Source organism: Nyctibius grandis, chromosome 8, assembly GCF_013368605.1.
Source record: "Nyctibius grandis isolate bNycGra1 chromosome 8, bNycGra1.pri, whole genome shotgun sequence".
NCBI lineage: Eukaryota > Metazoa > Chordata > Aves > Nyctibiiformes > Nyctibiidae > Nyctibius > Nyctibius grandis.
Window position 1 is genome coordinate 31,176,762 of NC_090665.1, and position 16,378 is coordinate 31,193,139.

Here is a 16,378-nt window from a genome sequence, read left to right on the forward strand (position 1 = left end):
ACTACTTTCGGCGTGCTTGCCGAAGGAGAGATCCCTGCCCACCGCCCGGGACTCGTTGCGGCAGTGCCGCGGGGTGCGCGCTGCTCCGCCAGCCGCCCCCTATTGTTCCCCACCGCACCTGCGGGGAGGCGGCCCGGGACCGGGACGCGCCGCCCGCCCCACCGCACCCACCGCCTGGCGGCCCGAGGGGTCCCCTGCCCGGGCTCGGGGTCGTGGTGCAGCTCCCCGCATCGGTGAGGGCCGGCCCTGGCATTTAGAATGGCCCAGGGAGGGCAGGAGGGGAGCCCGGCTTCGTGCGCGGGTGGCCCGCGAGGCGAGGCGAGGCGAGGCCTGGCCAGCGCCCGGCCCGGGTACCGGAGGCTGCAGCGGCCGGGTCGTTGGTGCCAAGGGCAGGGGGCAGCCGGCTGAACAGGGTGCTCCTCGGCAGTGCCAGTCATCGGGATACTGCCATTTTAGGAGAGGAGCTGAACCTCTGTTTCTGTTTTTAGCAGTAGCTGTGTCAGCAAAGCCAAATAGGCTTTTTGCTTTCTGTCCCCGAGAACAGCTTGGTTTTGTGAACAGCTTTTCAGACTGTAGTCTTGGACCAGTCTCTGTAGTGCCTGTGATTAAATGCAGCAGTTGCCCAATACAGTGGTGACACGTTACAAAGATTGCCCTAGCCCCGTACGGGCAGTTGCTCTGTGCTGCTCGGGCCTCTGCACAATACTGAAATGCAAATATTTACTGGATCAGATCTCACCAACTGGCGTAACAGATGCTTGGGAAACAGCTGAATTCGGTGGACTGGAGCATGAATTTCCGATTCCTGGTTCCGTTGTGCTTAACGCTGCCTGAGTTCTCAAAGCCTTCTTCCCTCCCCGGATAAGCCACTGAAAATAAGACACTGGATCAGTTTGCCATCCCAGGAAGCGGCACAGGGAGGGAAGCCTGGGCAGAGCACCAGAGTACAGCTTAGTCTGGCCAACTCCTAGTTACATCAGAATAAAGCAGTATTTATGATTGAAATATCTTGTTCACAGTTGTTTTAAATACAAGTTTTAGGGGACAGTTCTACCCTGGATGTGCTAATGAGACCCTGTTGAGTAATCATGATGGTCTACTGCTAAAAACAGACTTGCACGACACAGAGGCCCCTGGCTGCTCTTCACAGATCTCCACGTACAGCAAACAGCAGTCAGGTACCACTAGCGCTAAAGGCAAAGGGTCATCAGCAGGAGAAAAATAATTGCACTCAGTCTGAGATATACCTGCATACAAGTTTCTATTTTTAAGTCACAACAGTGATGTGAGAACCAGTGTTTAGCTAAGTTAAAAAGCAAACTTTCTAGTCAGCAACAGAATAAACATGATTAAACATCAATAATAATAGGCTCCCTCACAACTTACATTTTTTTAGTGTCATACGTGGGGGGTCTTAACCAGCCTTGTCGTGCTTTACCTTTGAAACAACTTAAAACTTCTCAAAGTAGAATCGCTCCCCTATAATGTAAATTGTTTGTTTAACTGCCAGCACCAACACCAAAAAAAACCCACAAACCCAACTGAAAGCTCCTGACCAACAAGACACATGCTAGCTCTACCCTTCTTGTTCTTAGAATATTGCCCCCAAACGCAGTTTGCATAACCCCACCGCAGAGTTCCAGAGCTGCATGGCCCTATCCTATCCATAAAGCATCACTCGTCACATTATCTGAGGGCAGCACAAAAAAAATCCCTATGTTGTATAATAATAATTAGGGTTTGATAAACTGATTAGTTTGCTATTTCAGGGATTGCACTAGTTAGGTCAGAATGTACCTCCCAAAGCTTGTTACCATTAGCTTTATTACTACAAACAGCAGACCATATCAATATTTTCCCACAACCTAGATTCCACATAATATCTTTCTCCCGTAATATCCGAGAAGTACAATATGAGCTTATAGCCAAACACCAAATAAAACCATTTTAAACTCCGTATCCTTTAAGGCCAGCTATTACTGATAGCTGGAAAAATTACAAGCCATATATCTCCCACATACACACCTTGCCCCCCCCCACCTTAATTTAGTAACTCATACTATAACATCCTTTTTTAATCAATTTAGCAGGTCACTCAATCTTCATCCGACAGGAAACCCCTTTCTAGAGCAGTGACTGTGTGACTCCTACCCATCCAATCCATCTGCTAGACCAAGTACATCAAATGGCTGAGGCATATGTAGACACAGGCAACTTAAGTTCAACAATTTGTACTCTAGGAGGAGAAATTTGCACTGGAAGAGCCACTTGCATTGTTCCTTTGCCCAGCCTGACCAGATTATTACAGGGTTGGAGATCTTACTGGAAAGTGCAAATGATCCTTTACAAATGGTTTTCAAGTTAAAATGCTCAAATCACCAAATCTGTATTTGCAGCAGCAGGAGGATCCTTATTATCACTGGCATACGTGGGGCAAAGAAATCAACAGCAGGTGTAAAAAACCTAGTTTAAATGCTCTTTCCACAATTCCACAATTACTATACTATGAGACATATATGATTAATTTGATTTGGAGCAAGCTAGAATCTTTGGTTTCTATTCAGTGCTAGTAGTAAAACAACCAGTTATTTCTTGTGTTAACATATGGCAGGACTGTATGTCATGATTTTATAATGAACTTTCCTGCCTTACTTTCTTTTTTGCCTTCCACTAATACCTCAAAAGCATTTGAACATACAGTTTAAGCAATCTCTCCTGTTGTGTTTTCAACTCCAGACATATGATATATGTACTCTGAGGCACAGAGTGACCAAAGCCTGATTAAATTACATTCCCTCCAATGTCAGTAAGGCTTTCTTGTGTAGAAGTTTCAGGAAAATAATAGCCTTTGATTATCTATCAGATTCTGCTTAACAATAGATCTGTTCAGCTTTATTCCATCTCATCTTATAAATAGCTCTATTTCAGACAGGAGCTAAAGAATAACAACCTGGCACTGTCTTTACCTCCATTTATTTTTGTCCATATCCTGTTAGGCAAGCTCTTGTCATAAAGACATGCAAAAGCAAAGTCTCGGCTTTTTAAAATAAAATTAAAATTAAATGTCATATTCAAAATGTAAATTCCCTAGTATCCAGTACAGATGGATAAATTTGAAGTCAGAAACAGTAGTATTCCCCTTAGCCAATGGCCCTTTCTCTCACATATTAACGTATTTTTTAAAGGCTCATGTTTTGTTATATACTTTCCTTGCCACAATGGCCACATAAACACTAAACAAGCAAACCAAAACACACAAAAACCAAAAGTGTAAGTCAGCAGTATATGTAGATGGGAGCACCAACTGCTGCACAGTATTATTTTCCATTACCTTATTGTATCACACAACACAACGTCAAAATGATACCCTTGAACAAGACAATACTGTAAAGCTTATCCTTGTACAGATGGTTGTCATGACCACAATTCAGTAAGGAGGGAAAATTAGATCCCAGACCGTTTTCTCTGCATTGTTTAAGCATGGGAACAGCAAGGAAGCTCACCTGGGATCTTCCTATCTTAAATCAAGATAAACAGGGTACATCTATTTTTACATAAACATAATAATTAGTGAGACAATGCACGTATGCTGCATTTATTATGGCTTAACTCAGAAAAGAACCTTCAATTTCAAAATTTAAAAAATAGGCACGTGATTTTGTAAGATATAAAGAATTTTGTATTAATTGTCTTACAACCAGCTAACAATTGTTATAATAAAATTACAGTAATTATTCTATCTTTACATTAAAGATATAAAAATAGCACTGAAAATATTTAAAAATAGACAGCTTTAAATATTTTTCTAGATAGACAAGAATATGAATAATTTTTCATCCTCATATATCAACCATACAGAGGAAAATAAATTAATATTACCAGCTGTAAGGTACCCTGATATTGGTCTTCACACACAAACACTTTTTTTCTAGTACAAGCACTTTATCATTCCCGTCTTTTTTATAGAGGTATATCTTCTCAGAGATCAGGAAATCCTGAAAAAACTTGTCCTGTACTCCGTCACCTTCTTGTGAATGTTGGGACTTGCTTGATAAAACTTAAACTGTAAATATCCTTTTAAATGTGTTCACTATCATGGTCATTGTTGACCTAATTTAGCCAGTCAAATACTATTTTTTCTGTTAAATTCAATGTATAGAAAAACAACATATTTGCCCCACTAGTCCTAAGTAATTATTTCTTCATTCTTATCTCCTTAATATTTAACAATCTACTGCTTGTAACTTTTGAAGATAGAATATAATGAGAGTATTGCAGTCCTATTTTTGACTGTAAGTCTCTGAAGTGCTTCTGCAACACATGCATTAAACAGCAATTACTGTGTGGGTCAGTATACAATCTGTTGGTATCACAATCTTTATTAGCCTTTGAGCTAAGCCACATTTAAACTTGGAAACCATTAGAAGGTTGTTTACCTTCTAAAAAGTAACATTTAGCAATCTAACTCTGTTCTTTAAATCCTTCCCTGGCACTATTACTCAAAGCACCAAAGACTTAAAAAAACACCAAACCAACTACAGATGTTAGCTCCGCATCTGATAGCAGACACTTCAGATGCTTGAAAAAATGTAAAACAAGCTGCAAATTAAAAAGTCCTTAATACTTGATTCACTTAAAATTTTATTCCAGATGTGTAACCTTTCTGAAATTGCTTTTAAAACATAAGTCAGGATTTTGTATGTCTGAGTGGTCTTTGGTAGGTGTATAGATAGTTCTTCAGGTGCTCTATAGTTCACAATTCAAAGCACTTACAAGCTATTAAATGTTGATATAATTCTAATATAAGACCTTAGTTATTCCTGATTTGCAGTTCATACCCCACCATGGCTGAAATCTCTCTGTTTGCTGGAAGTGGCTGAATAAGAAGCAATCCCTCAGTTCACATATGTATAACAGTGAAAAAAATAAAACTTGTGAGAGAATGAGATATTCAAGGACTGAAATAGTAAGAGCTTGAGACATAGTGTCTCTACATTATTTACAACTTCTTTGAGTATGCTCACTAAAGACTGGGAAGGGCTTTTATTGAGAGAAAGTATGGGTCTGGCATTTATCTTAGTTATATTAAATACTTTTTTTGTACCTAAAGACAGTCAGTGAGGTCTGAAGTGTTAAAAATAAGTGCTTGACTAGGTTTGGCCTTGCTGAGGGTGCTTACGTATGAGTTACTGTGTTCCTACTGGTAATACTGTCTTTTCTGTATTGAAGACTTATGAGGATATGTAGCGTTATTTTAGCTCCAGAAAACAGCTGAGAGAGAACTGCAGCTTATTACTATTCTAGCTAGTGGGAATTTTGTGAAGGTAGGCAAGCGTAGTCCTGAGTAATCTTTCTTCCTGTCTTTTTCTTGTGAGACCAGTGCATAAAAATATGAGCTCATTACTCAGAGTTGGAATTTAAGAGAGGTTTACTACTCTCTCTGCACTGTCATTCTGCTGCCGTGGTCATATAATCACCTTCTTTCAGACAATAAACAGCTGCCAAGACTTGAAGTTTTGGTTAATTGCCTGGATCAGAAAGAGGTTCCAGTTCCCAAACTCCCTGAGAATTCAGTCATGCACCAGTGTGACGCATTCCTTCCGCTACTCGCTAAGCACAGATCTGAAAGCAGTTACTGAAGCTCTAGTGAATAAAGTTAAAATGCATAGTCAGCATTTCAGAGTTAAAGCCTAAGCAAGCATTTTATTCGTTCACTTCAGCTCTGTTCTGCAGATTTGCAAAACTAATTGCAGTCTCAAATATTTTACATCGTGATGGGTGGTATCATAAGTTCTTGAAGACTGTGGCATCATACAGTTTTATGGAAAGGTTTTGTCCGTCAGCATCTATGCTCCTTTGTGTACTGTAAAAATGTCTGCTGAGCAGAATTTCCAGCTCTTGTGTGGTTAAATTTTGTAACAGTACAGACCAGACTTAACTCTAAACTGAAGTAAAAAAAATGTTTAACAGCCCCTCAGGACACAGTTACATGGCAGAATATGAATATTGCCATTTCATCTGCGGTGAAAAATCTGTTCTGGACATCAGTCTGTCCGGAGGGAGAATTAGTACAGCATTCCTTCTGCTCTCCCACCACCTGGAATGCAGTATGGGCCTTCTCACAAGCTTTCAGCAGACCTGCCAAGTCCCACTCAGATAGAAAGTCACTCACTTCTCTTATGTTCTTTTTTTTTTTTTTGATTGTTTGTCTTTATCTGATGAAGATGGAGACAAAATACTTTTTAACAGTGCAGCATGACAGGATCCTGCTAACACAGCTGTTTGCAGTCCAGTAAATTCAGCTGCAGGGGCTGAAGATGAGGCAGTAGCCCTTTCTGTAGCTGCTGCCAGTCCAAGAGGGCTGCACAGAAAGAACCATAAGTGGTCCCAGGCCAACACACTACCCAAGTCATCAATTCGATACTTCATTTTTTCGCTGCTTATAAAATAGTGATACTGTTACATTTGTTAACTTTTATATACTTAAGTAAAAGGTGCAATCTAAGTATCATTGTTTTGGCTAATCCAAATGTAATAGCTATTGTCCCACGTATATTTCAATCTTTCCACATTGATGCCATGTCATCTCAGCCTGAAAGCCCAGATTCTGTTCTAAGATTGCTTATCTACATTCAGCTAAATAAATAATACAGAAACAGGATCAAAATAAATTCTTATTACATCAGTCATTCGTTCTGTGTTTTGACATCCTTCACATCAGCACTGACATCCCCATCTATACAGTCCTGACTCTGTCCCTAAAATCTGGGGCTGCCAGGACAGACAATATTTTTTTTCTTTTTCACGCTATATGCTTTGTGATGAGTTAAAAACATTAGTTAAATATCAACGTAAACCCAAAGCAACAGTACGTTCACTTGCAACATCATCAGGCTGCAAAAGCATACTGTAAGCCAGATTGTGCCTCAGTGAGCTAGTAAAATTCTTATAACATATCAATAAAATATTAGAAAAAAACGGCCTTTTCAACACAGAGGAACTATATTTCTACTAGATTGATGTAGTTCAAACAGTACAATCTGAAGTTGTCATAGCATGGATGTAGTGACCAGATAGCTAAACTTAAAGACGGGTTTGGAAGAAGTCCAAAGAAGTCCCAGACGGGTTTGGGAACGTGGCACATGTGCACAGCTGGCCGAGCGGTCCCCTGCCCTAGCTTTTGCAGCCAGGTGGAAGTGTGAATTTTGCAAAGCAGCTAATGTGAGCTAAGGGCTGGCAGTCCCGCTGCTTCCCTCCCGGCATGCTGCCAGGGCTCCCCCTGAGCCCACTTGCGTGCTCCTCTGACATGACAGTGACCTGCTTCATAGCACTAAGTAGTATAAACTAACCCCACAACAGTGGTAAATCGTTTTCTGCTGGTTCAGTCCCCTGAGCCTACTCCTCACAGAGGCAGGGGAGGCCTGGCCCGACGGAGGAGGTGGGGGGGCGAGCCCCAGTGAGGGGCTGCGAGTCTGGCTCTTCTCTGCAGTTGTAGCTGAGGTTACAGTTTCCTGACCCAGCCAAACTTGCCTGGCAGCTGCTGCCATCTAAGGCTGCACTCACTCCTGCTCAGGGGGCTGCTGACATCACTGCCATGGTGGCTGTCCCCTGTGCCAGGAGCCACGCAGGTCTGGCAGGTCAGTGAAGTGCTCCAGCTGAAAAACATTACTTTTATGCATCTATGTATACATAACACATATATGTATGTATAAAAATGGGTTCGTTTTCAGCCAGGTCAGCTAGCAGTAACTTCAGGAGCCTAGGAGCTGACAGTATGTATACATTGAGGAGGGAGTACAGAACCAAGGTAGCAGAAGAGGTGATAATGCAAAGAGAAAAGGCTTATTTCTTCCTTTGTTCCATCTGAATGAAACATCTACAATAAGCTGGCAGGGAAACATAAACTGACCTTCAGTTTGACCCCATGGACTGCCATCTCTCTTTCAGATGGTCAACTGCATGTTTCATGGTCATGGGCAGCTCATGAAGTGACAACTGAAATACTTCTGATTATGGAACAAGTGAGCTGCTTCTTCAGTCAGGAAAGCAGAAGTGTGCCAAGCAGAACTCCCAGGTAGACATGCTGACCCCGTGAATTCACTGATACTGAAAAGCATCATGTGATGGCCTTATCCCCAAGGGAATTGAGGATCACATGCCTTCCCAACCTGGGCAGCAGTGGTGGCTGTACAGGGGCTTGATGGCTCTGCTGTGTTCCATTACAGCAAATCAAAGTCCACCCTCCTGCCCATGAGGAAGGCAAAGGGGAATATCCAGACCTGCCATAAGCAGGTGTGAAGACAACTTCAGGACAAGGAAGGCTACATTCAAAGGGCTTGCCTACATGAAAACACCCTAAAAAGCTGAGACAAATTAAACTTACAAAGACAATGCACAAAAGGGAAAGCATACCAAGTATGTGTGAGGATTATCTAATTCAGAAGTCAGTTTACTATAGTTTAGTTCTCCTTCAAATTACAACTGTCTATCAGTTTGCCTCTCCCAGGACCTTTACCAACTGTCTCAGATTTCTCAGGTAGGAACAATTCTGGAGCCGTACTTGCCAAGGACTGGAGGAAATGCAGGCAAGCGTTAACAAGACACCGTGCTAGCGTGCAGGTGGTTTCTAAAAGTAGAACTGATTGTCTTTTGCCCTGCCTGGAATTCAGCAAACAGACCAAGAGGTCAAGTAGTGCTGGCCTCCAAGGACTTTTTAATTTACTGCAGGTTCTAGGATGTAAAATGTCTGTGACAGTGCTATCATACTAGTAAAGATATAATGCTGTATTAGATTACTGGTGTGATTTAATTAGCAGCGGATAGCCTGTGGTGAAAAGGGCACCCTTATTTGCCAGACCTGTAAATCCAGGTCATATTTAAAAACATTTTTTAACAGAAATAGCAAATTTAGTATGAATTAATCCCTGGTTGAATATGTAATTTCTTTCTGTTTAGAATCCACTTCAAATCATACATGATGGCTGGGAAGAGGGATGGGGAAAAAAAGAGATGGAAAAGCTGGCTGTGTGGTTTCCACTTTGTTCTGCTTTTAAATTAAAACAAATTGTAACCATCAATTACTGACATGTATGAAACAATAGTTGTGGTTAGAGTTTGACTTGAAGTAAAACTGGACATAAACCTGTATCCTCGGTTGTGTAAATGAGTCTATGTTCAAATAATACTGTGCAGAAGGGTTTTATGTGGACATTTGCAGGATGTCAACAGGAAGCTGGGATAAAACATAGGTAAAAGGAGGTCAGCTTGGATGTCAGCACACAATAAGTCTGTTTGTGTACATAGAGGCAGTCACAAAGTAAGGTGATTGAAAACTCTACAAATCTCACATCAAAGTTGACCTAAACTATAACAAGTTATTTAGTACATATCTAGACAAAATAGAAAATAAATATCTGTAGTCATCTGAAATATTTTCAAAGAAGTGGCACTACCTGTGTCAAGTACAATGACTGCATTGACCAGCTACCTGTTAACCCTTATTAGAGATGTAAAAGTCTAACAAAGACTCTCTATGTCTTCAAAGAACTGTTCAGTTTACCTTACCCACTACTAATATTTTTGCACGTATACTCCCAAATCCCAAGCCCAAATTGGTTTTGTGGGTTGAAAATGCAGGTTTGTGGATTAAATCTCCTTTTGTGCAGCTACTTTGTAATACAAAAGATCTAGAAAGGGTCTGATTGCCTGCTCCGTCAAAAGAAAATGCTTTATCTGCCACAACTTCTGTCTGGGTGTGATGATGTTGTCATTTGAATGCTCTGTTTGGAAAGAGGGCTCTGAGCTTACGTACAATGAGAACTCAGGGCATGCACAACAGTTTCACTGTTCACCATAATAGCACTGAATATATTCAGTTTATCACAAAAGATATATTTTCAATGTGTTTCTTCTGAGATAATGAATGCTTCAATTAACTGCAATAGTTTATACATTTAGATGAATTATAGCTATTTTTAATAGACTTAATTGTATATAAAATGCAGCTTTGGTTTCTTTTAAATGAAAGACAAGGAATCAAATAGCATATTTCCTGATGTAGATTCCTACAGAGCAATCTTAAAATACGTCTTTGAGGCCTGTGTTCTTACAGATATCATATCGTCAAATAACAAAATTACTTTAGTTGCACTTCCATGATACATTTTCATTAGCAGTCGGGCTGGTTTAAGTAGTTCCTACCACAACCTCCTTCTCAGGAGTTCTCCACGCACCCTTCCCTTAGTGCAGGCAAAAACCTGTTTGTTCAGCTGTGCTGTGAATTTCGTCACAGAAACAATCCGAGTTAAAAATAACCTCTAATTACAAATAATTGAATAATATTGATGGTCTAGGTTATAAAACCATCTCAAAACAGTTTTATCCAGATTGGGGGGCGGGGGGAGGTGGTGGGAGCAGGAATGACTGTGACACAGAAATAAAATGAGCTGGGAGGGGGCAGAGGAAAAATAACTTCTGTTGTGAACATCAGTGTTGCTGAAAAAGCCTGTGGCAGAACTGGTCAGTGAGAGCTGCAGCGCTGCGCAGAGCCTTGCAGGAACCAGGTGTAAACCTAATTTGACAAGATACTTTTATAGTATATTGATATGATGTAGTCAATCTATGACAGCAGTGATACCTATCTCCCCGAAGTTAAATGAAGCATATAGATAAATATAATACTGTATACTATATTAGCATAAGCTTGATCATTTCCTTAGAGAGTTTTAAACTGCTACTGCTCCAGATTGCCTTTTGACATTCAATTAGGGAAAAAAACACCTTTAGAAATACTGTAACCTAGTAGTTATTGTGTTTTTGATCCATTGCAGTTCCCTACTTTGCTTAAAACAGCACTTTTTCTTCTCAAAAAATCATTCTAAGTATAAAATACTTTTACTTTATTCAAGTATTTTTGTTTATAGTGGGAATTGCTGCTAAGTACTGTAGAAATTTAGATGTTGCCAAATGTAAAATAATTCAATTAATTCCTTATGCCTCTTGGGATATTTTATGTCAACAATCCCACAGTACTTTCTATAAAGTAGGCTACAGGAATTAATTAATATACAATCAATAAACTGCCTACTCTAGGGATCGAAAAAGGCATCTGCTCTGTGCCAGGAATATACTTGACTGTCTGTCTGTTTGTTTTGTTGTTTATTTAAAGGGAAGTGAAACTGTTTTATCTAGAAAAAACAATGGTGAATACGTAAGTAGATCAACTGTACATATAGTTAGTTAACAGCTTGGAATTTAAGCAGTATATTGCTGCTTCCTTCATAAGGGGTGATAAGCTATTTAAGAAAGTTCATGTATTACAAATTACCTCAGAATTACCAACTTTAATAAAATAATACCAAAAGAAAAAAAAAGCACAAAAGGATTTAGACCTAACAAATCTATAATCCTTATAATTAGAGGTTTCGTAAAGGAAATATTTCCTAAAGATTTCTGCTAATTGTTACTGCTTTTCCAGTGTGTTGTCAGAATCCTCTAACAATTGAGTACAAAATTTCTGCATTTCACGTATAGAGATTTTGAATGTAGCAAAACAAGTAAGACAAAGTGTTATGTTTTGAGTAATTTTTTGCCAATATCACGAAGACTGTTTGATAAGATATGCCGGTACATTGTATTAATTCTTGCATACAGGGCCAGATTCTTCGATTCATTAAAGCCTGTGAACGGAAGCAGATTTACTTATGTATGATTTAAGGCCTGAAGGAATGATTAGTTCAGTTCAAATTCCTGCATAACACAATGATTCATTCACTTTGCCCAACAAGTCACTGCACTGGGGTATATGTTTTAAGGAGACATCAGTTTTAGGGCAGATTTGAAGAGCTTTTCTTCTTACTCCAATTTAAGCAGTTCCTGTTTCTGACGCTTCTTCCAAATGCCAAGCTATTCCTGCATTTCTGAATATGACAGTCTTTTGAGTGGCATGCGGAATCAAACTGGAGAACTGATGTGGCTTTTTTCTTTTTCTGGGTTATTTTTAATTTAGGTTCAGCAAACAGTTCACCATTCAGCTACACAAACAGTTGCATGGCAGAAGAGAAAGGACAGCATGGGAGTAGGTGTAAGTAGTAGAGGACAAGAGAGGAAAGGGCTTCACGTAGCAGCTCTGTTATCTCTAGTTGCTCTTCTGCACATTTTTGTACCATTGCTGGCAGAAGGTATGGCGTATCTGTACCTCACTAGCTGAGGTTCACAATCCAGCATTTTAGTGTGAACTGACATTCACAGGCAATTAGAGCAAATATGCTGGACTGTGAACTGAAACAGTTCTGTTGTGGAAATGTCTTCCGGCAGAGGGGATGGCAGGACAGCTGGGGGTAGCAATGCATTAAATCATTGCAGCTGTTTTCCTCATTGCACTTAAGTCAGAGCTCTTAATTAAGTACACCACGTGTTGAAAAATGTACTACCCTGTTAGGTAATTTGTTCCAATACTAAACTTCCTTAGGAGTTAAAAATGAACATCATCTTTCTGAACTGAATTCTGCTGACATCTCCTTCTCATCATTGACCTTCTTATGTCAGCATCTACTAGCTTCAGTACTGGAATTCAGTATTTAGAACCTAAATAGGATCTTTTAAAGAGTGTGGGCTAGAACTTGGATGTTTCCTAGGTCTCTGAGCTACCTTATAAAGTAAGAAGGAAGGTGGAAATACTAATTCAGGGTAAGAAGTTTCGGGAAATGGCAGTAGGACATTAAGAAAATGCCAGCTAGACTATTTATCTTTATGGGAAAGTCCATAAATAGGAATTAAGACTCTAACATTCTGACTATAAAAATGTTTGGGTTTTTTAACAGATGACTACCATGAGCGTAAGATAAACAGAACAAACAAGTATTTTACTTCAAGTAGTGTCAACAGAAGTTCGTAGTAGATTATAATGTTATTTTGCCACTAACTCAAAGAAGGAAACAGCCTCGATATTAAGCAAAATAACCATGTTGAAAGCTGGGTACATTTTAAAAATCATTAGGCAAAAATAAGTTGTCTGAGAATTATAAAATTATTTCCAAACCAGAAATAGATTAAGGCTAGCAAGGGTACTCTGACCATGCATTTTAACATATAACCTCAATTAATCTTGAGTAAAATTCTTGAACCTCGTAACTCCAGCAATTAATAAAGGAAATAGACTTGAAAGGACAAGTATGTACAAAGGAAACTTAATTTTATTGGTTGATTGAATCTGAACTGTGTTGTCTTTGTAGACTTTGAAACAATGAGAACACAAATGCAAACTCTTGTTGAGCATTTGCTTACAATTGACCATTAATGAGCTAATGACTACCTTCCAATCTTTTCTTCTGAGCAATGTCTTTTTGGAGTTTCCTCAGTCCTCTAACGTACAAAGGACTGTAATATATAAAGCTTTCTATTCCGAATTTATGAAGACCTATTTACTCTAAACATGTTATGTTATTAAGACCTATTAACTGTAATATTTTCTAGTACATTTTGGATTTTAAACAATATACCAGAAAAACCCGTAGATATTGTGTCTCTTAAAGCAAAGACTGGTACCCCAAATTAATCAGCATCTCTAAATGTTAAATAATAGTTGGATCTAATCTCAGTCAAGAGCTAGAAATGAGTCACATACATTTATGTAATTTATCTGACTGTATTAAAACATGATTTTTTATATAGATATGCTTAAATAAGATAAAAGTTTCAGTGGTTACAAACAGCCACTTTACTCTGGCATAAATCCAAGCTACGGATCAAAGGAATTGGACTGTCTCTAGCTTAACTCAGAGGAAAAAAAGAATTAAGATTAGTTTTTAGTTCAGATCGTTGATCTAGTTCTTTATACAACAACAGAAATGGTTGTGCCAACCCAAGGGAGAAGGTAAGCACCAACTGCAGGAGCAAGAGAAGAAGGTGACACCATCTGCTTCTGCAGCAGGGTGGATTTATGCAAGATTGAAGTGACCATATAAATATAGCTTTAGAAATTAAACCTGCTGTCTAGAAGAGTCTGTTTCCTCAAATAGAGTAATGATTTGTTTATAACAAGTTAAGCCACAAGGGAATCCTTAACAGGTTTTGTCTGCTTTCTGGGTAAAAGATGGCTCCACCTATTCATGCACTAGAAGCATTAGTATTTTTAAGAATTTGAATGTGATAGGAAATAATCTATTAGGATAAAATTAAAGTCAACACACTAATTAAATCAGAGTTCACAGAAATTTGCAGAAATAGAATCTCACTCTGAAGGGAACACGAGGGAAAGTTTAGGTCTAAAGGTTGTATGTGTCCCCAGATCTTCTTTCTCTTCCACAAAGACAAGCCTAAGGAAGTAGGATCTGTATAAAAACAGACTCCCTGACAGATCTCTGAGCAAACACCTTGATAGCTGAGTAATATGAAGAGAGAGTGAAACCTCTAAATTTTTGTAGACTTTATTTAAGGAAATGCAAGTGGCTTTGTTTTAAACCATTGTCATGCTGTATATTGTGTAAATACATTTATTAAAAGTAATTACAAACCAAGGTAACTGGCAAATACTAAGGCATTCCATTCCTACTGGTGCTGTAATACTTTAAAGCTGTGGTACTGCCCGGGATCACAGAATTTTATTAGGCATATCCAAAGAATAAGAGCACTAATCCAGGAAGCCATGCTAGGCAGACTGAAAATTGGGAAGACAAGTCTTGTGATTATTAACATTAGCCAGAGGCTCCCTACATATAATAGGATGGTGGAGAGAGTGTGAACCCTGAGGATTTCCCATGGAGTCTCTTATAGCACTTGAGTTACATCGCTATGTGGGTGCAGCTGCTCCAAATAACTAAGAAGCGAGTCCAGCACCATTGCAATAAGTTAATGTTTAGCTTTTGTTTAATGTTAAAACCTGTATTACTTGCTCAATTAACACAGACTTTCCTTCAAAAGAAATTGGATAAAATTCTTTATTATATTTATAAAGGTGCACATTATACTGAGTATCTTGAAGAATTCAGGTTCTTCTCTGTAGTTTTCCTCTCCTCATTAGTCTTAATGTTTTCATTCATTGTATATCCAGAATTCCTGGACGCTTCAGCACATGTAACCACTTTTAGGTTTTTCTGAGTTATTCTTAGTATGTAATAAGCTCCAAGTTGTCAGAGAACTGAAGGTGAAGGTAAGAGGGTATTATAAAACCACATTTACCTTTTGACACCATGAATGACAAATACTGCATTTGTATAATCAGCAGTTGATTTCTATCTTACACAAACCCTGCATCACTATAATAACAACACTCAGTGTTGATATAGCTGGATAGGAAATTTAAATATTAACAGGTAGCAATAAATCAGCATAACTTTTACTGCTTGGGCATTAAGATATACCAAAGTTTTGGCATTGGCATACAAAAATCAATAATGTGTGAACTGCAGAATGGAAAAGCATGTGTGAATGGAAAGGCTGTACTGTAAATAACACATCAGTATGATTTATGTTCTATCTCAGTTGCTTTTCTGCATCTGCCTTCCATTTTTTACAATATTCCTTTGCCAAGTCAGTGCATGTTGCACTTTTTCTGTTACTGTTCTGGCTTAAATGGCCTAGCTTTTCATGGGAGGTGCCTCTACTGAGGCTTAACTGGGAATTCTGTGTTTAACAGGTATCTGAAAAACGCTGAAATGGCTATACTTTTTAGCATTTAGCAAAGCCTGGGCACAAAGAGTACTTGAAGAAGAGCTAAACGCTTTGGTGCTGAAATAAAGCACCTGCTCTCACAGATGACTAAGATCTCATGTACTAAGTGAAAAATATATCCCCTAATGAACATATGCCAGGAACTGTTTGGATCCAGACGTATCAGGAATGAAACATTTAGATCCTTGCCTGCCATATGGGAGACCCACATTTCATGATTATTCCCAGCCTGTCATTCCAAGGGTTGGCATAGAGCACTGGATGAAGTAATGGCTTGAGATTATTCAGCAAAAATGTTTAAATGTTTGCTCTGTGGTCTCCTCTTGCGTTGCCTTTCTGTTGCAGGCCCGTAATCTAGCTGAACTTGTGCAAACCACTGAACTGTAGAGGGAGGTGATGCAGAAAGCACGGCCATCTGGGCCTGCCTGAATAGGAAGAGAAGAAAACACCCTTACTGTGAGAGTCGCTGGCTGTTATTAAAGCCAGGATTGCTTTTACAGGAGTGCCAAATCTTACTAATTAATTTTCAGATTTATACTTCAGAGTGATTCTGGCAGTGATTATATTATTCAAAAAGCAGTCACAGACTGTTCTTGAATCTTAAAGCACAAGTCTCTTTAAATTCTGCAGGGTTTTAATATTTTGTGAGCTCCTAACATTTGGTTTCCAGATACACATCTTTCCTTAAGAGTAAGCCCTGCCAAATAAA